This window comes from Salmo salar, chromosome 20, assembly GCF_965601325.2.
Source record: "Salmo salar chromosome 20, fSalSal1, whole genome shotgun sequence".
NCBI lineage: Eukaryota > Metazoa > Chordata > Actinopteri > Salmoniformes > Salmonidae > Salmo > Salmo salar.
In genome coordinates, this window is record NC_138310.1 from 60,073,957 (window position 1) to 60,095,631 (window position 21,675).

Sequence of the window (21,675 nt, forward strand, 5' to 3'; positions counted from 1 at the left end):
CTAGAGAACAAAAGTTGAATCCAAAAAGCTCAGCATGGTAGCAGGAGGCCCTTAACTGTTCAACTAGTAAATATTTAAACTCCAAGAACTGTTATGGTTTTATAAATGTATTCTATGCATGCATGCGTGTGTATGTGTCTTCATTGAGTATTGTTAGCTGCAGCGCTGTCTGTGATTGTTAGCAGATCTCCTGTCATACACACAGTGACAGAGACACACAGACACAGAGAGACAGAGAGAGATGTAAAATAGCCAGCAACTCTCTCAGACACACTCAACTTTTTCCTGTCACTAACCTGCTGGCGGGTCTTTCAAAACATAGGCGTGGCCAGCTAACCAGTTAACCAGCTAGCATGTCACCAGCTAGCTTCCTTGCCAGTTAGCCTGATATAAACACAATCCCATCCACAATCCACATTCTAACTGACTGTAGCAAACTACCTTTTTGCCACCAAACTATCCCTTCAATACCATACTATCCCTTTAACAAACACTCTCTAACATCCAAACTATCCCTTTAACACCAAACTATCCCACTCCAAACAGTTTGCGTTATAACATGCATCAACCAAAGGCTGTGTGCCACGTCATCGACTGTGCAGTCAAATTAAAAAAAATCGAATAAAAATATGTTATTTGTCACATGCACCGAATACAACAGGTATTGTACCTTACAGTGAAATGCTCACTTACAAGCCCTTAACCAACAGTGCAGTTAAGAAAATACACACAAAAAAAGTAAGAGATAAGAATAACAAATCATTAAAGAGCAGCAGTAAATAACAATAGCGGGGCTATATACAGGGGCTACTGGTACAGAGTCAATGTCAATGTGCAGGAGCACCGGTGTCGAGGTAATATATACAAGTAGCTAGAGCTATTAAAGTGACTGTGCACAGATAATAACAGAGAGTAGCAGCAGTGTTCCAGAGGGGGGAAATGCAAGTAGTCTGGGTAGCCATTTGATTAGCTGTTCAGAAGTCTTATGGCTTGGGGGTTGAAGCTATTTAAGAGCCTCTTGGACCTAGACTTGGTGCACCAGTACCACTTGCCATGCGGTAGCAGAGAGAACAGTCTATGACTGGGTGACTGGAGTCTGACAATTTTTAGGGCCTTCCTTTGACTACGCCTGGTATAGAGGTCCTGGATGGCAGGAAGTATGGACCCGGTGAAACCAGATCTCAACCCAGTCACAACATACGTCATCAGAGCACGACGTATGTTTGTTGTTGTTGAACGCCGAATTCTGTCGAACGCTGAAGCCTGAACTAAAGACATTGGTTTAAAAGTGGACCATGTTTTTATATACTTTAATTTTATTTTGATTCCTGCGGCTCAGTTGGGCTAAATTGTTGTGAGCGCTGCTATCTGTCCCGGGATCCTGCCAGATTCCATATAGGGGGAGAGACACGAAAGCCCAGCAAGCCTAGCTGGCTCGGCGGTCTCAAATGGAGGCCGCTATTGAACGTTTCCAACGTTGCAGGAGCTGCGTTTACTTTGCTTTGTTCCGGGACAATGTGGACCTCGTTGACTTTCAATGTAGCAACTGCTTGCTTACGGAGGACTACAGGAGCGAAGTAGCTACTCTTAGCAAGCAAGTAGCAAACCTACACAAACTACTGGGGAACCCACGCCCACCTACTTTTTATTTTTCTTCCACCCCAGTATCCGGACAACGCTCTGGTCTGGTGGAAGTTTTGCCGCCGTGTCGGCTCTCCACAGCCGACAGGCCGTTGCTAGGCAGGGTTCCATCCCCGAAGGGGTCTCCCCATTCCCTGGAGAACGGAGCTGATCTCGACCCAACCAACCAGCCATGGAGGTGCGTCACTCGCCGTGGAAGTCGAAGAAGGCATCCTCTGGCAACGGGGGTCTCCATGGAGATGTTGAGCCCAGAACTAACACAGACCAGAAACAGCTTTGTCGCCCTGGATCCAGAGGTTCCAGCGCCTTCATCCGTGGTGGCTTCCCAATCAAGATCGGATCCGGAGGTACCTGCATCTTCGTCCTCGGCTCTGACTCCCTCTCCGGTGGCTTCAACCTCGGGTTCATATCCTCGGAACCAGACCGTGAGGCTGCCTGAGAGACCGGCCCATTCAACATCCCCAGCTGTCACCATAGGCAGCTCTATGGTGAGAAACATCTCGGTCCCCAAGGCAAAAACCCTGTGCTACCCAGGAGCACGAGTACAGGACATTATAAGGCTGCTTCCGACTGTTCTACAACAGATGCCGGGAGAGGACACTGTCGTAGTCCATGTGGAGTCAAACGACATCAGGAGGGCTAGCTCGGAACATTTGAAAATTGATTTTAAAGAACTGATTTTAGAATTAAAAGACAAAAAAAAAACTGCCAATAACTTCAGGTCCAGTACCATCGTTGGGCCGCGAGTGTGAAAGATTCAGCAGACTGCTGGCATTACACATCTGGCTAAAAGATTACTGTAGCTCTGCTGAAGTTACTTTTATTGATAACTTTGACACCTTCTGAAAACAGAAGATACTCTACAGGAATGACGGAGTCCATCCAAATCATCTTGGCTCCTGGACTCTGTCCACGCATTTCAAGGCTGCGTTGAAACAATGACTGGTAAATGATCCAAGACCAGCTCAGTTAATCCCTACCATTGTGACAATGAGTTGTCATAATGCTGCATCAAATGTACATGATCTTAGGGGCATTGGGGAACACAATGTAAGTAATTTAATTTATGTACCCCTAATTGCACCGAATACATCGGTTTATCCTACAGCTATTGTAAGCAGTAATCATGAGCCTATAAACCAGAGTTACACTGTTAGCACTAAGGCGGTGTGCAATAGTAGGAAGACCACTTTATGCAGCTCACCCTGCACTATCAGCTCCAATGAAAATAACATGAGTAAGTCTACCTCTGATAAGCTTCCCAGTAAAGCATCAAAAACAATCAAGTAACCCAGAAAAGTGCTAAAAAATTGCCCATATTAACATGTAGCCTAAGAAACAAGGTCCATGAAGTCAATAACTTGCTTGTAACAGATGACATTCCTATTCTGACTATCTCCGAAACTCACTTAGATAATACCTTTGATGATACAGTGGTAGCAATACATGGTTATAACATCTATCGAAAATACAGAAATGCCAAAGGAGGTGGTGTTGCGATCTATATTCAGAACCACATTCCTGTAAAGCTTAGAGACGATCTAATGTTAAATACTGTTGAAGTAATTCGGCTACAGGTTCATCTGCCTCACCTAAAGCCCATTCTTGTGGGAAGCTGCTATAGGCCACCAAGTGCTAACAGTCAGTATTTGGATAATATGTGTGAAATGCTTGATAATGTATGTGATATCAACAGAGAAGTATATTTTCTGGGTGATTTAAATATTGACTGGCTATCATCAAGCTGCCCACTCAGGAAAAAACTTCAAACTGTTACCAATGCCTGGAAGCTGGATCAGATTGTCAGTCAACCTACCAGGTTACTTACAAACAGCACAGGAATTAAATCATCAAGTATTGATCACATCTTTACTAATGCTACAGAAATTTGCTTTAAAGCAGCATCCAAATCCATAGGATGTAGTGATCACAATATAATAGCCATACCTAGGAAAACCAAAGTTTCAAAGGCTGGGCCTAAAATAGTGTATAAGAGGTCATACAATAAGTTTTGTAGTGATTCATATGTTGATGATGTAAAGAATATTTGCTGGTCTGTGGTGTGTAATGAGGAGCAACCAGACGCTGCACTTGACGCATTTATGAAACTACTTATTCAAGTTACTAATAAGCACGCACCCATTAAGAAAATTACTAAAAACTGTTAAATCCCCTTGGATTGATGAGGAATTGAAAAATGGTATGGTTGAAAGGCATGAGGCAAAAGGTATGGCAATTAAGTCTGGCAGCCCAACTGATTGGCAAACGTACTGCAAATTAAGAAATCATGTGACTAAACTAAATAAAAATAAACTAAACTATGAAACAAAGAAATTATATAAAGAAATGACAGTAAAAAGCTTTGGGGCACCTTAAATGAAATTTTGGGTAAAAAAGCCAACTCGGCGCCTTTATTCATTGAATCAGATGGCTCATTCATCACCACAAAGCCCACTGATATTGCAAACTACTTTAATGACTTTTTCATTGGCAAGATAAGCAAACTTAGGGATGACATGCCAGCAACAAACACTGACACTACACATTCAAGTATATCAAATTATGAAAGACAAGAATTGTACTTTTGAATTCCGTAAAGTCAGTGTGGAAGAGGTGAAAAGATTATTGTTGTCTATCAACAATGACAAGCCACTGGGGTCTGACAATCTAGATGGAAAATTACTGAGGATAATAGCAGACGATATCGCCACTCCTATTTTCCACATTTTCAATTTAAGCCTACTAGAGAGTGTGTGCCCCCAGGCCTGGAGAGAAGCTAAAGTCATGCCGCTACCCAAGAATAGTAAAGGCCCCTTTACTGGCTCAAATAGCTGACCAATCAGCCTGTTACCAACCCGTAGTTAACTTCTGGGAAAAAAATGGTGTTTGACCAGATACAATGCTATTTTACAGTAAACAAATTGACAACAGAATTTCAGCATTCTTATTGCGAAGGACACTCAACAAGCACAGCACTTACACAAATTACTGATGATTGGCTGAGAGAATTTGAAGATAAAATGACTGTGGGGGCTGTCTTGTTAGACGTCAGTGCAGCTTTTGACATTATTGATCATAGTCTGCTGCTGGAAAAACTAATGTGTCATGGCTTTACACCCCCGTTATAATGTGGATAAAGAGTTACTTGTCTAACAGAACACAGAGAGAGAGTGTTCTTTAATGGAAGCCTAACAAATATAATCCAGTTAAAATCAGGAATTCCCCAGGGTAGCTGTTTAGGCCCCGTGCTTTTTTCACTTTTTACTAACTGCCACTGACTGAGTAAAGCCAGAGTTTCTATGTATGCGGATGACTTAACACTATACAAGTCAGCTACAACAGCGATTGAAATGACTGCAACACTCAACAAAGAGCTGCAGTTAGTTTCAGAGTGCGTGCCAAGGAATAAGTTAGCCCTAAATATTTCTAAAACAAAAATCATTGTATTTGGAACCAAACACTCACTAAACCCTAAACTTCAACTAAATCTTGTAATAAATAATATGGAAATTGAGCAAGTTAAGATGACTAAACTGCTTGGAGTAACACTAGATTGTAAACTGTCATGGTCAAAACATATTGATGCAGTAGTAGCTAAGATGGGGAGAAGTCCGTCTATAATAAAGCGATGCTCTGCCTTCTTAACAACACTATCAACAAGGCAGGTCCTACAGGCCCTAGTTTTGTTGCACCTTGACTACTGTTCAGTTGTGTGGTCAGGTGACACAAAAAAGGACTTAGGAAAATTGCAATTGGCTCAGAACAGGGCAGCACGGCTGGCCCTTGGATGTATACCAAGAGCTAATATTAATAATATGCATGTCAATCTCTCCTAGCTGAATGTGGAGGAGAGATTGACTTCATCACTACTTTTATTTATGAGAGGTATTGACATGTTGAATGCACCGAGCTGTCTGTCTAAACTACTGGCACACAGCTCGGACACCCATGCATACCCCACAAGACATGCCACAAGAGGTCTCTTCACAGTCCAAGTCCAAAACAGACTATGGGAGGCACACAGGACTACATAGAGCCATGACTACATGGAACTCTATTCCACATCAAGTAACTGACGCAAGCAGTGAAATTAGATTTTTTGAATAAAAATAAAGAAAAATAAAGAAAAACCTTATGGAACAGCGGGGACTGTGAAGCAACACAAACTTTGGCACAGACACATGCATACATACATATAATAAAATACGCACTATAAATACACATGGATTTAGTACTGTAGATATGTGGTAGTGGTGGAGTAGGGGCCTGAGGGCACACAGTGTGTTGTGAAATCTGTGAATGTATTGTAATATTATAGAATTGTATAAACTGCCTTAATTTTGCTGGACCCCAGGAAGAGTAGCTGCTGCTTTGGCAGCAGCTAATGGGGATCCATAATAAATACAATACAATGTATTGGGCCGTACGCACTACCCTCTGTAGTGCCTTGCGGTCGGAGGCCGAGCAGTTGCCATACCAGGCAGTGATGCAACCCGTCAGGATGCTCTCGATGGTGCAGCTGTAAAACCTTTTGAGTATCTGAGGACCCATGTCAAATCTTTTCAGTCTCCTGAGGGGGGAATAGGTTTAGTTGTGCCCTCTTCACGACTGTCTTGGTGTGTTTGGACCATGCTAGTTTGTTGGTGATGTGGAGGCAAAGGAACTTAAAGCTCTCAACCTGCTCCACTAAAGCCTCATAGATGAGAATGGGGGCATGTTCAGTTCTCCTTTTCCTGTAGTCCACAATCATCGCCTTTGTCTTGATCACGTTGAGGGAGAGGTTGTTGTGCTTGCACCACACGGTCAGGTCTCTGACCTTCTCCCTATAGGCTGTTTCATCGTTGTCGGTGATCAGGCCTACCACTGTTGTGTCATCAGCAAACTTGATGGTGGTGTTGGAGTTGTGCCTGGCCGTGCAGTCATGAGTGAACAGGGAGTACAGGAGGGGGCTGAGCATGCATCCCTGAGGGGCCCCATTGTTGAGGATCAGCGTGGCGAATGTGTTCTTACCTACTGTAACGACCCTGGGTTTATAAGCGCGGAAATCGACTCTGCCGCTTGAGCATGCTTTTGCGGCACAGTCGATAGTGCGCCGGACTTCGGGCTTGAAGGTCGAGGGTTCGAAACCTGCTCCCTGCTTGCTGTTTCATTACATTGGTGTCGGAAGTGATCGGACCTTGCATCCACGACAGTGCGTGTGCTTGGCCGGTGAGCGCGTTCCTGTAAGACGTTGAGTCGCAAGCTAGCGCGAGGACGCGCTCTTTGAAAGGAGGGAGTAGTGTAACGACCCTGGGTTTATAAGCGCGGAAATCGACTCTGCCGCTTGAGCATGCTTTTGCGGCACAGTCGATAGCGCGCCGGACTTCGGGCTTGAAGGTCGAGGGTTCGAAACCTGCTCCCTGCTTGCTGTTTCATTACACTACCATTACCACCTGGGGGCGGCCCGTCAGGAAGTCCAGGATCCAGTTGCAGAGGGAGGTGTTCACTCCCAAGGTCCTTAACTTAGTGATGAGCTTTGAGGGCACTATGGTGTTGAACGCTGAGCTGTAGTCAATGAATAGCATTCTCACATAGGTGATCCTTTTGTCCAGGTGTGAAAGGGCAGTGTGGAGTGCAATAGAGATTGCATCATCTGTGGATCTGTTGGTGCGGTATTCAAATTGGAGTGGGTCTAGGTTTTCTGGAATAATGGTGTTGATGTGAGCCATGACCAGCCTTTCAAAGCATTTCATGGCTACAGACGTGAGTGCTACGGGTCAGTAGTCATTTAGGCAGGTTACCTTAGTGTTCTAGGGCACAGGGATTATGGTGGTCTGCTTGAAAGTAGAGGTCGACCAATTAATCGAAATTTCAAGTTTTCATAACAATCGGTAATCGGTATTTTTGGCCACCGATTTGCCGATTCTTTTTATTTAAAAAAATAAATAAAAATTATGTACACGCAACCTTCTGGTTACTAGTCCAACATTCTAACCACCTGCCTTACATTGCACTCCAGCCTGCATGGCAGGCTGACTACCTGTTACGCGAGGGCAGCAAGAAGCCAAGGTTAAGTTGCTAGCTAGCATTAAACTTATCTTATAAAAAAACTAGCAATCTTAACATAATCACTAGTTAACTACACATGGTTGATGATATTACTAGTTTATCTAACGTGTCCTGTGTTGCATATAATCGATGCGGTGCCTGTTAATTTCTCATCGAATCACAGCCTACTTCGACAAACGGGTGATGATTTAACAAGCGCATTTGCGAAAAAAGAACTGTCGTTGCACCAATGTACCTAACCATGAACATCAATGCCTTTCTTTAAAATCAATACACAAGTATATATTTTTAAACCTGCATATTTAGTTAATATTGCCTGCTAACATGAAATTGTGTCACTGCTCTTGCGTTCATTGCCTGGCTTGTTGCGAACTAATTTGCCAGAATTTTACGTAATTATGACATACCATTGAAGGTTGTGCAATGTAACAGGAATATTTAGACTTAGGGATGCCACCCGTTAGATAAAATACGGACCGGTTCCGTATTTCACTGACAGAAAAAAAAACGTTTTGTTTTCGAGAAGATAGTTTCCTGATTCGACCATATTAATGACCTAAAGCTCGTATTTCTGTGTGTTTATTATATTATAATTAAGTCTATGATTTGATAGAGTAGTCTGACTGAGCGATGGTAGGCACCAGCAGGTTCGTAAGCATTCATTCAATCAGCACTTTCGTGCGTTTTGCCAGCAGCTCTTCGCAATGCATTGCGCTGTTTATGACTTCAAGCCTGTCAACTCCCAAGATTAGGCTGGTGTAACCGATGTGAAATGGCTAGCTAGTTAGCGGGTGCACACTAATAGCGTTTCAAACGTCACTCGCTCTGAGACTTGGAGTAGTTGTTCCCCTTGCTCTGCATGGGTAACGCTGCTTCGAGGGTGGCTGTTGTCGATGTGTTCCTGGTTCGAGCCCAGATAGGGGCGAGGAGAGGGACGGAAGCTATACTGGCAATACTAAAGTGCCTATAAGAACATCCAATAGTCAAAGGTATATGAAATACAAATCGTATAGAGAGAACTAGTCCTATAATAACTACAAAAAAAACTTCTTACCTGGGAATATTGAAGACGCATGTTAAAAGGAACCACCAGCTTTCATATGTTCCCATGTTCTGAGCAAGGCACTTAAACGTTAGCTTTCTTACATGGCACATGTGGCACTTTTACTTTCTTCTCCAACACTTTGTTTTTGCATTATTTAAACCAAATTGAACATGTTTCATTATTATTTGAGGCTAAATTGATTTTATTGATGTATTATATTAAGTTAAAATAAGTGTTCATTCAGTATTGTTGTAATTGTCATTATTACAAATAAATAAATAAAAAAAGTAAAAAATAAAATTAAAATAAAAAATAATAATAAAAATGACAAAAAATAAAAAAAAGAATAATTAAAAAAAACAAAATAATACAAAAATCGTCCGATTAATCGGTATAGGCCTTTTGGTCCTCCAATAATCGGTATCGGCGTTGAAAAATCCTAATCGGTCGACCTCTACTTGAAACATGTTGGTATTACAGACTCAGACAGGGAGAGGTTGAAAAAGACACTTGCCAGTTGGTCAGTGCACGCTCGGAGTACACGTCCTGGTAATCAGTCTGGCCCTGCAGCCTTGTGAATGTTGACCTGTTTGAAGGTCTTACTCACATCGGCTGCGGAGAGCGTGATCACACAGTCGTCTGGAACAGCCGATGCTGTCATGCATGTTTCAGTGTTACTTGCCTTGAGGCGAGCATAGAAGTTATTTAGCTCGTCTTGTAGGCTCGTGTCACTGGGCAGCTCTCGGCTGTGCTTCCCTTTGTAGTCTGTAATAGTTTGCAAGCCCTGCCACACAATCGACGCACGTCAGAGCCGGTGTAGTACGATTCGATCTTAGTCCTGTACTGACGCTTTGCTTATTTGATGGTTCGTCGGAGGGAATAGCGGGATTTCTTATAAGCTTCTGTGTTAGGGCCCCGCTCCTTGAAAGAGGCAGCTCTACCCTTTAACTCAGTAAAATGTTGCCTGTAATCCATGGCTTCTGGTTGGGGTATGTACGTACAGTCACTGTTGGGATGATGTCGTCAATGCACTTATTGATAAAGCCAGTGACTGATGGTGTAGTCTTCAATGCCATCGGAAGAATCTCAGAACATATTCCAGTCTGTGCTAGCAAAGCAGTCCTGTAGTTTAGCATCTGCTTCATCTGACCACTTTATAGACTGAGTCACTGGTGCTTCCTGCTATAATTTTTGCTTGTAAGCAGGAATCAGGAGGATAGAATTATGGTCCGGTTTGCCAAATGGAGGGCGAGGGAGAGCTTTGTACACGTCTCTGTGTGTGGAGTAAAGGTGGTCTTTAATTTTTTCCCTCTGGTTGCACATTTAACATCCTGATAGAAATGAGGTAAAACTGATTTAAGTTTCCCTGCATTAAAGCCCCCGGCCCCTAGGTGCGCCGCCTCTGGATGAGTGCATTCCTGTTTCAGGGATGCAAACAGGTGAGGGCCCAAAAAGGTGACACTTTTTTTTGTTGCACTGAAACATGCTAAAAATCCCTGCTAGGGGAAATGCAGGTTTTAACTAATTAAACAACAAAGAACATGATCAGTCTCTGTGTGTAAATAAAAAAGTGGTTAACGTGAACCTAACTCACAGCTAAAAAATGTAAAGAAAGCAATCCAATGTTATTATTGCAGTTAGCCATGACAGCCTTTATAATAGAACGCTTGTGACCACACACATAAATATTGCACTTAGGGAGAAAAAAACATCTTAAAGTAGAAATAGAATGAAACAAACAGGCATTCTATTTTTGCTCTATTGTAGTGGCCACTATAGACATCGATCAAGCGCACAAGGCTACGTGTGCAAAAATAACGTTCACTGAGTAAAAAAAAAAGTATAATAATCTCCCCTCATTCACACAAGTGTTGCTGTCAAATTCAACACAACAAAAACTGTCTGACTTTATTAGCAAGCTAATTTTCACACCATAAACTCAATTATTTGATCAGATAAGTTGGCTAATGTTGCTCAACATTTCTCTGGCTAGCTAACAGAGAATTCGATCCAGCTAGCAAGACACTTAACAATGCTAATACTTGTTCCACCACACTTTCTCCCTCACCTCAAACTTTCCAAATGCCAGTAGTTTGTCGGTTACAGCTCATGAAGTATGCTTCATTACCTTCTCACCCCCGTCTCCATGGTCAGGCTTCTCACCTAACGTTACTTCTTCGTTATCGCTGAAAACTCTAGGTAGATAGTGTGGTCTACAGCTTATCATGAAATATTCTACCTCAGGTGAGCAAAACTGAGACTTCCTTAGATATCATGCACCAGCTGTTGTTCACATAAACTCAGCAAAAAAATAAATATCCTCTCACTGTCAACTGCGTTTATTTTCAGCAAACTTAACATGTGTAAATATTTGTATGACCATAACAAGATTCAACAACAGACATAAACTGAACAAGTTCAACAGACATGTGACTAACAGAAATGGAATAATATGTCCCTGAACAAAGGGGGGGGGGTCAAAATCAAAATTAACAGTCAGTATCTGGTGTGGCCACAACCTCCATTAAGTACTGCAGTGCATCTCCTCCTTATGGACTGCACCAGATTTGCCAGTTCTTGCTGTGAGATGGTGGAAGAGTGGAGTAACAAGGCACCTGCAAGTTCCCGGTCATTTCTGGGGGGAATGGCCCTAGCCCTCCGATCCAACAGGTCCCAGACGTGCTCAATGGGATTGAGATCCGGGCTCTTCACTGGCCATGGCAGAACACTGACATTCCTGTCTTGCAGGAAATCACGCACAGAATGAGCAGTATGACTGCAGTGGCATTGTCATGCTGGAGGGTCATGTCAGGATGAGCCTGCAGGAAGGGTACCACATGAGGGAGGAGGATGTCTTCCCTGTAACGCAGAGCGTTGAGATTGCCTGCAATAACAACAAGCTCAGTCCGATGATGCTGTGACACACCGCGACTCGTCAGAGAAGAGCCCTTTTTGCCAGTCCTGTCTGGTCCAGCGACGGTGGGTGTGTGCCCATAGGCGACGTTGTTGCCGGTGATGTCTGGTGAGGACCTGCCTTTCAACAGGCCTACAAGCCCCTAGTCCAGCCTCTCTCAGCCTATTGCGGACAGTCTGAGCACTGCTGGAGGGATTGTGCGTTCCTGGTGTAACTCGGGCAGTTGTTGTTGCCATCCTGTACCTGTCCCGCAGGTGTGATGTTCAGATGTACCGATCCTGTGTAGGTGTTGTTACACGTGGTCTGCCACTGCGAGGATGATCAGTTGTCCATCCTGTCTCCCTGTAGCCCTGTCTTAGGCTTCTCACAGTATGGACATTGCAATTCATTGCCCTGGCCACATCTGCAGTTCTCATGACTCCTTGCAGCATGCCTAAGGCACATTCACGCAGATGAGCAGGGACCCTGGGCATCTTCCTTTTGGTGTTTTTCCAGAGTCAGTAGAAAAGCCTCTTTAGTGTCCTAAGTTTTCATAACTGTGACCTTAATTGCCTAACATTTGTAAGCTGTTAGTGTCTTAACGACCGTTCCATAGGTGCATGTTCATTAATTGTTTATGGTTCATTGAACAAGCATGGGAAACAGTGTTTAAACCCTTTACAATAAAGATAAGAGGTTATTTGGATTTTTACGAATTATCTTTGAAAGACAGGGTCCTGAAAAAGTGACGTTTTTTTTGCTGAGGCCCCTGCCCCATGTCTTACCAGAGGCTGCTGTTCTGTCCTGCCGATGGAGTGTATAACCCACCAGCTGTATGTTCTTAATGTCGTCGTTCAGCCACAACTCGGTGAAACATAAGATATTACAGTTTTTAATGTCCCGTTGGTAGGATGAATGTGCTTTCAGCTCGTCCCATTTATTTTCCAGCGATTGAACATTAGGTAGCAGGACGGAAGGCAAGGGAAGATTAGCCACTCGTCGCCTGATCCTCACAAGGCACCCTGATCTTTTTCCACAAAATCTCAGTTTCCTTCTGCAGCGAATCACGGGGATCTGGGCCTTGTCGGTGTCTGTAGTAGTATATCCCTCCCGTCCGACTCATTGAAGAAGAACTCTTCGTCCAGTTTGAGGTGAGCAATCGCAGTTCTGATGTCCAGAAGCTCTTTTCGGCCATAAAAAACAGTAGCAGCAACATTATGTACAAAACAAGTTACGAACAACGCGAATAAACAAACAAAATAGCATGGTTGGTTAAGAGCCGATAAGACGGCAGCCCTCCCATCCGGCGCCATCGTAATACTGGGCACCAGATTGCTATAACATATGATGTGGTTAGCTGATATGTAAAATACTTATCCAGGACTTGTAAGATCTGGCATGCATCAGCAACATCTAAGCAGGGGAATACAACCTATCTATTTAACACCCAAACTATCCTACTCCTCAGACTCCAGACAGACATGCCACTACACCGCCAGCCGACCAGATGCCAAACCAGCAGGGTGTGTGTGTGTGTGTGTGTGTGTGTGTGTGTGTGTGTGTGTGTGTATTTGAGAGGATAATGGTCATCCATGGAGGTCATCTGAGGTAGAGAAAACAGCTAAACGAATAAAGAGAGGCGGTGAGATTCCTACTGCAGCTGTTCACGCATTCACACACTAGTGTGAGGGAGAGAGATAGAAATAGGGAGAGAGAAAGAAAGAAAAAAGAGAGAAAGAGCGAGAGGACTTAACTACAGGTTCATAAGGTCAGCAGCAGGTGATTTAAATCAGTGATTAGTACCAATGCAGCACTACCTGTCACTGTGTGTGTGTGTGTGTGTGTGTGTGTGTGAGGGGAGAGAAGGTGTAGAAAGAGTAAAGGGAGAAAAAAGGATAACTGCTGTATTCGGCGCATGTGACTGATAAAATTTGATAAGAAGATAGGAAAAGAGACAAGAGGGTCAACTGGAGAGAAACAGAGAGGGGAAGAGGGATAGACAGGGACTCAGGGAGAGAGAGAGAGAGAGAGAGATATTTATAGTTGATAGTATTATTGTTGCTTCAGTGGACAGGTTAGCTCTGATGCCAGTATTCTGTTCTCTACAGTATTATACTAGAGGGGAAAAGGGAGGAGAAGAGAGGGTGGTAAGGACACAGCACAGGGTAGAGAAATTACAGAAATACTCCCTCCCTCTGTGTGTGTGTGTGTGTGTGTGTGTGTGTGTGTGTGTGTGTGTGTGTGTGTGTGTGTGTGTGTGTGTGTGTGTGTGTGTGTGTGTGTGTGTGTGTGTGTGTGTGTGTGTGTCAGAGAGTGTAAATAGAGAGAGTAAACACACACACTCCTTGCAGACCAAATTAAACCTTGGACTGGCTAAAGTGTCCAACCCTAAACAGTCAACAGGGTATACATACATACACACACACACACACACACACTTGTTCTTACACTCTTCACACCCTCACATCCTACAACGTCTCTTCATATCACAATGAATAGGCTAATCATAATATTATTACACAGTTATTACACTTGTACATAACATATGCCTATCCCCCTTTCCACCCATGTAGACAGACGTGATTGGCTGGCTGGACACCTCTCACTTATTCCTCTACATATTGATCCCATTCAACTTTTATGGGGCACGAAGGTCAGTGTTGGCTCAGGCTCATTAACAGAACTGAGACAAGACCAGTGGTGATATAGACTGCTAATGAGAAGACACTAAGATGGGGCTAGATCCCAAACAGAACACTATTCCCTATATAGTGCACTACGTTTGACCAGAGCCCCCCATATACATATATATTTTTTATTTAACCTTTCTTTAACTATATAGGGAAAAGGGTGCTATTTGGGACACAAACTGGGTTGTTTCCCCAACCCAAATGAGCCTACTCTTCTTGGTTAGCCTGTTATTCCTGATGTGTCATTTATTCAAAGCGCCAAGTCAGACTGAGTGAAGGCTGTGGAGCACTGTGTCACTAATCAGACAGCTACAGCCGCACTTATCTAGCCTACCCCTCTCTCTGTTTCTTCCAGTCTTTTTCCTCTTTCTGTCTGTCGGTCTCTCCCTTTTCTACCCTCTCTAGTGTGTGTATGTACAGTGAGGGAAAAAAGTATTTGATCCCCTGCTGATTTTGTACATTTGCCCACTGACAAAGAAATGATCAGTCTATAATTTTAATGGTAGGTTTATTTGAACAGCGAGAGACAGAATAACAACAAAAATATCCAGAAAAACGCATGTCAAAAATTGTATAAATTGATTTGCATTTTAATGAGGGAAATAAGTATTTGACCCCCTCTCAATCAGAAAGATTTCTGGCTCCCAGGTGTCTTTTATACAGGTAACGAGCTGAGATTAGGAGCACACTCTTAAAGGGAGTGCTCCTAATCTCCGTTTGTTACCTGTATAAAAGACACCTGTCCACAGAAGCAATCAATCAATCAGATTCCAAACTCTCCACCATGGCCAAGACCAAAGAGCTCTCCAAGGATGTCAGGGACAAGATTGTAGACCTACACAAGGCTGGAATGGGCTACACGACCATTGCCAAGCAGCTTGGTGAGAAGGTGACAACAGTTGGTGCATTTATTCGCAAGTGGAAGAAACAAAAAATAACTGTCAATCTCCCTCGGCCTGGGGCTCCTTGCAAGATCTCACCTCGTGGAGTTGCAATGATCATGAGAACAGTGAGGAATCAGCCCAGAACTACACAGGAGGATCTTGTCAATGATCTCAAGGCAGCTGGGACCATAGTCACCAAGAAAACAATTGGTAACACACTACGCCGTGAAGGACTGAAATCCTGCAGCACCCGCAAGGTCCCCCTGCTCAAGAAAGCACATATACATGCCCATCTGAAGTTTGACAATGAACATCTGAATGATTCAGAGGACAACTGGGTGAAAGTGTTGTGGTCAGATGAGACCAAAATGGAGCTCTTTGGCATCAACTCAACTCGCCGTGTTTGGAGGAGGAGGAATGCTGCCTATGACCCCAAGAACACCATCCCCACCGTCAAACATGGAGGTGGAAACATTATGCTTTGGGGGTGTTTTTCTGCTAAGGAGACAGGACAACTTCACTGCATCAAAGGGACGACAGACGGGGCCATGTACCGTCAAATCTTGGGTGATAACCTCCTTCCCTCAGCCAGGGCATTGAAAATGGGTCGTGGATGGGTATTCCAGCATGACAATGACCCAAAACACACGGCCAAGGCAACAAAGGAGTGGCTCAAGAAGAAGCACATTAAGGTCCTGGAGTTGCCTAGTCAGTCTCCAGACCTTAATCCCATAGAAAATCTGTGGAGGGAGCTGAAGGTTCGAGTTGCCAAACGTCAGCCTCGAAACCTTAATGACTTGGAGAAGATCTGCAAAGAGGAGTGGGACAAAATCTATCCTGAGATGTGTGCAAACCTGGTGGCCAACTACAAGAAACGTCTGACCTCTGTGATTGTCAACAAGGGTTTTGCCACCAAGTACTAAGTCATGTTTTGCAGAGGGGTCAAATACTTATTTCCCTCATTAAAATGCAAATCAAATTATAACATTTTTGACATGCGTTTTTCTGGATTTTTTTGTTGTTATCCTGTCTCTCACTGTTAAAATAAACCTACCATTGAAATTATAGACTGATCATTTCTTTGTCAGTGGGCAAACGTACAAAATCAGCAGGGGATCAAATACTTTTTTCCCTCACTGTATGTATGTATGTATATATTCTGGGGCGGCAGGTAGCCTAGTGGTTAGTGTTGGGCCAGTAACCAAATGGTTGCTAGATCAAATCCCCGAGCTGACAATGTAAAGATCTGTCGTTCTGCCCCTGAACAAGGCAGTTATTGTAAATAATTTGTAAATAATTTGTTATTAACTGACTTGCCTAGTTAAATAAAGAATATTATATATCTCCCCCCAGCTTGGGATGCCCCTAATCTTAACCCCTACCTTTACCATACCCCTTGCCCAACCCTAACTATTTTAAATGTCAACTTCAATGGGGTAGGGACAACCAAGGATCACAAGGACCCCCCTCTATGTCGCATAATGATTCGTTTCACATCTTTCTCCTAAAGACATTAAATACATGAAAATGTCTGTATTAAATGGTGTTTACTTTGTAATATCTAGCCTAGACTGTACATGAGATCATTGCATTTTATCTATGACATTTTGTGCCAATTTTCATTCATTCAGGCGACAAACACACCGAGTCGATTTCATTCGAATGATAACTGTATATTCACACATTTTTCATTCATAACGGTTGACCCTGAAGCGACAGACAACTGGTCCACACACACACGCACACACGCACACGCACGCACGCACACACTCACGCTCCATCTATCTCTCTCTAATAATGTCTGGAGCTCCACCACAACACACCGCGGACTGCATAAAGCACCGTCATAAGACCATGTTCCCTTCTCCCAGGGACAAAATCAGTGAACCGATAAATCTGCGTTGCGGCCCCAAGTCCAACCACTACTGTATGTATGTATGGTCCCTTGCCGTTACACTGTAGCGCCGTGAGCAGCTCCTCCTGTCTGTTTGGCGGTAACAGTCCTGTAACGTACCAGTAAATGAAGGTAAACTGAAAAGAATGTCATGCGCGGTTCTGTCTGTGCATAAAGGAATAGGAGAAACTCACCTATCGCCGTGTCTTTTGAAAAATTCCTGATGGCGATCCGTTCTCTTTGCCAGCACTCACACACATGCATTCGCCCAAGTAGCTTCAGTTTTTTCTATTCTGCCCAATTTGACAAACCCTTCTTCTATCGCTCTGCCCAGGCTCTGCCAATCCCTGGCTTTTGTTAGACACACACCACCCTGCTACATAGCAACGCCCGCCCACTACACTCGTTTCTAGTATGCCAGTGGTCAGGCTGAAGCTCAGTCGTATGCTTATTGGTCTGTTTGGCCGTCTGTTTCACTGGGAGGTGAGGTGGGTTTCGCCATGAGTTTCCCCGATTACATTTCGGGGCTGCATCTCAATCATGTATTTATATCGCGTCCTATCCTTGTGTCCTCTCCTTGTGCCCACTTTATTCATCTGTAGGATACAGACTTGACAGGTGCAGAGGTCAATCACTGGGCTGGATTTTACATTAGCCTTATTGAAATGTGTCATCATCATCATTTATAATAATCAGATTAATCACTGAATCCGCTGAAGGAGAGGATATAAGGAAAGGAGGAGAAAAGTGTGTGTAATTGGGTGAGGGTGATGGGCATAGACATAGGCTTGTCTCAAATGACACTCTATTCTCTTTGTAGTGTGCTAGTTTTGATCAAGGCCCATAGGGCTCTGGACAAAATAAGTGCACTATATAGGGACCTAGGGAATAACGTGACATTTGGGATTCACACATACAAAACCATACAGTATATGGTATGACATCATTGAATCCGTGTAGATATTGTGCTCTCTGGTGGTGGGTGGGGGGATCACACCTCACAACCTGGCCACGTTATAGCAGCAATAGGCATGGGGGTAGCAGCGCAGTGTATGGAGAGACATAGAGGAGAGGAGAGGAGAGGAGAGGAGAGGAGAGGAGAGGAGAGGAGAGGAGAGGAGAGGAGAGGAGAGGAGAGGAGAGGAGAGGAGAGGAGAGGAGAGGAAAGGAGAGAGGAGGCAACCACTTCTGCACCATGTGAGCTCAAGCTCATCATCATCTACTATCTCTGATCCCACACACACGCACGCACGCACAAACATATACACACACACACATGCACACGCACACATGGTAGCCTGCTGCAGCCATAAGATAACAGACCTAGAGGAGCTAGCAAGAAGACACATACAGAGAGAGAAGAAGAGAGGAAACGAGAGAGGGGGAGAAACCGAGACTGAGGAGAGAGGCAGACGTTGTGGTGTCTTTGTCTGCTAGCGGTCGTCGTGCTGCTGTGTGAACTGAGCAGGAGAATCTTAATCAAGCTACTAGCTCCCAGAGGGCTATGTCTGTCTGCAATTTACGCCATGGAGCTGGTCTCTACACTGCAGCCGTGTATCTGCAACCTAGAGCTGCGTCTGCTGGGAGAGGTGGGCCGGCTGCAGCCTCAGTTCTGTCTCAGCCTCACCTATCTGGCAAGAACACCTACCTGGCATCTGTGGTCCATGGCCTCACCTTCCATGGAGCCCTGGGAACCCCTGTAGCACGCTGGAACACACCTACCAGGGACACCTCACTGCCTGGTTCTATTCTATTCTATTGTTCTCTCTATATAATGGATACATTTTCTATTATATTGTGGATTCTATGAAAGGGATAGCTATTTTAGTTTATTCTGTATGATGGATAGTATTTCTTTCTTTGGTATATGTATAATGTATTCTAGTCTATCTATAATGACATTCTATTCTATTATATTGCTGTCTTTCTATAATGAATATGCATTCTATGGATAATGGATACATATTCTATTCTCCTTTATTCTATTTAGGAGTGGCGAAGATGGTGCTCCAGTTCATGGCAGCTAGCGTGGCTCGTACCATGCTACAGGGGCTGTGGGCCCTCAGTCTCTCTGACCTGCACCTGAGACACACACTCCAGGGCTTACAATGCATCAGCCCCATCCACACAGACACACACACCAGCCTGGTGCTCCCCGGCCCTCTGGTCACTGCTGCAGCCGTGGAGCCTTTGCCATGCAGACCTCCTTCACACACACACACACACACACACACACACACACACACACACACACACACACACACACACACACACACACACACAGAGGTGAACTATGGGGTCCCCTTTTTTTTTAAAACTATTTATCTGACATTACTCCCACTCTCCTCTTCCCTCCTCTTTTTTGCCTATTCTCTGTCCTTGTCCCTCCAATTCTTTCTCCTCTTCCCTTTTCTCTTTTTATGCCTCTTCCCTACACTTGTGTTCTGCCTCATCTAGCTCTCCTCTTCCCATCCTCTTTCTCTCTCTCTCCTGTAGGTATGATGTGTTATGTCCTGTTGTTTGATCAGATGATGTCTGGTAGAGCTTCTCCCTACCACCTCCTTCTGGCTAACAAGAGGAAGTGACCCTGGATCAGATTCATTAGTGCACACTGTAGCGAAACCATTTGGCAACAAAAAACATTTAACAACAAAACAATTTCTTATTGGACGAGTTCAGGTAGTTCCTCCACTTTTCGGTTTGTTTTCTTTTGTTTGTTATCTATTGCCCTGGACTCACCATCCATCCCTATGGACCGAAGACCCTGATGCATAGTGACCTCTTTAAAACTAAGCACATTCAAACAAAAAAGACTGTATATTGAGATGTTTTTTAACCTAATATGATTTGTGCAGTGGTGGCTGGTGGCATTTAAAAATTGAGCTGGAACGTGTTTGATACCATTTCATTCACTCTATTCCAGACATTTTTATGAGCCATCCTCCCCTCAGCAGCATTCTCTGTATTTGTGTAGCATTGATGTAAAAAGTCGATTTCTGTAGTTAGTGTTAATAGCATCTTTATAACGCTTTGAGAAAGTATTTATGTACAGTTCTACAATAGATATGATGCCTATGGCCAACCGTCCCAAGTCGCTCCTTCGCAGTCCACACACTCCACTGGTTTCCAGTCGAAGCTCGCATCCACTACGAGACCATGGTACTTGCTTACAGTTTAGCAAAAGGAACTGCCCCTCCCTACCTTCAGGCTATGCTCAAATCCTACACCCCAACCCGAGCACTCTGTTCTGCCACCTCTGGTCTCTTGGACCTCCCACACCTACGAGAGGGAAGCTCCCGCTCAGCTTAGTCCAAGCTCTCCTCTGTCCTGACACCCCTTAAATAATCCCCCCCATGCTATGACTGTGATGTGGTTGTCCCACCTAGCTATCTTAAAATGAATGCACTAACTAGAAGTCGGTCTGGCTAAGAGCATCTGCTAAATTACTAAAATGTAATGTAAATGTATGCAAACTGTGTCAGACCGTGGTCAATGATAAAAAAAAAGGTCCTCTGACAATAGTTTTGATGCATTACATTGTTGAAATTAACAGCTGAAATGATTGGAGTTGAATTGCTTTTCCAATCATTAAGATGGTGTGAGTAGCTTCGGTTGGTAGCTGGCTTGCTACACTGGATGCATAACCTTTGCAGAGCGAGAGTAGCTGCTATTTATTTAAATGAAACATGCTTGTCGAACATCTCATTCCAAAATCACGGGCATTAATATGGAGTTGGTCCCCCCTTTGCTGCTATAAACAGCCTCCACTCTTCTGGAAAGGCTTTCCACTAGATTTTGGAACATTGCTGCGGGGACTTGCTTCCATTCAGCCACAACAGCATATGAGGTCAGACACTAATGTTGGACGATTAGGCTTGGCTCGCTGTCGGCGTTCCAATTCATCCCAAAGGTGTTCGATGGGGTTGAGGTCAGGGCTCTGTGCAGGCCAGTCAAGTTCTTCCACACTGATCTCGACAAACCATTTCTGTATGGATCTCGCTTTGTGCACGGGGGCATTGTCATGCTGAAACAGGAAAGGGCCTTCCCCAAACTATTGCCACAAAGTTGGAAGCACAGAATCATCTAGAATGTAATGTAAGATTTCCCTTCACTGGAACTAAGGGGCCTAGCCCGAACCATGAAAAACAGCCCCAGACAATTATTCGTCCTCCACCAAACTTTACAGTTGACACTATGCATTCGGGCAGGTAGCGTTCTCCTGGCATCCGCCAACCCCAGATTTGTCCGTCGTACTGCCAGATGGTGAAGCGTGATTCATCACTCCAGAGAATGCGTTTCCACTGCTCCAGTGTCCAATGGCGGGTAGCTTTGCACCACTCCAGCCGACGCTTGGCATTGCACATGGTGATCTTAGCCTTGCATGCGGCTGCTCGGCTATTGAAACCCATTTCATGAAGTTCCCACGAACAGTTATTGCACTGACATTGCTTCCAGAGGCAGTTTGGAACTCGGTAGTGAGTGTTGCAACCTAAGAGATACGATTTTTACACGCCAACGCGCTTCAGCACTCGGCGGTCCCGTTCTGTGAGCTTGTGTGGCCGACCACTTTGTTGCTCCTA

The 21,675-nt window shown here is 44.2% G+C and overlaps 1 protein-coding gene and 1 pseudogene across 4 annotated transcripts in view; one reads left to right on the forward strand and one right to left on the reverse strand.

Moving 5' to 3' along the window:
* The window catches only part of pak3 (Serine/threonine-protein kinase PAK 3), a 45,875-nt gene extending 28,411 nt beyond the window's left edge, over positions 1–17,464 (reverse strand). For 3 of the 4 annotated variants that reach the window (XM_014162608.3, XM_014162610.3, XM_014162609.3), the window contains exon 1: positions 17,290–17,464. The gene's annotated coding sequence lies outside the window, so the exon portion shown is untranslated. The remainder of the gene's footprint in view (positions 1–17,289) is intronic. The other variant, NM_001173632.1, reaches the window with a different exon arrangement.
* A 1,031-nt stretch (positions 17,465–18,495) lies between these two features.
* LOC145862377 (aquaporin-12-like) lies at positions 18,496–20,580 on the forward strand (annotated as a pseudogene).
* Positions 20,581–21,675: the final 1,095 nt, after the last annotated feature.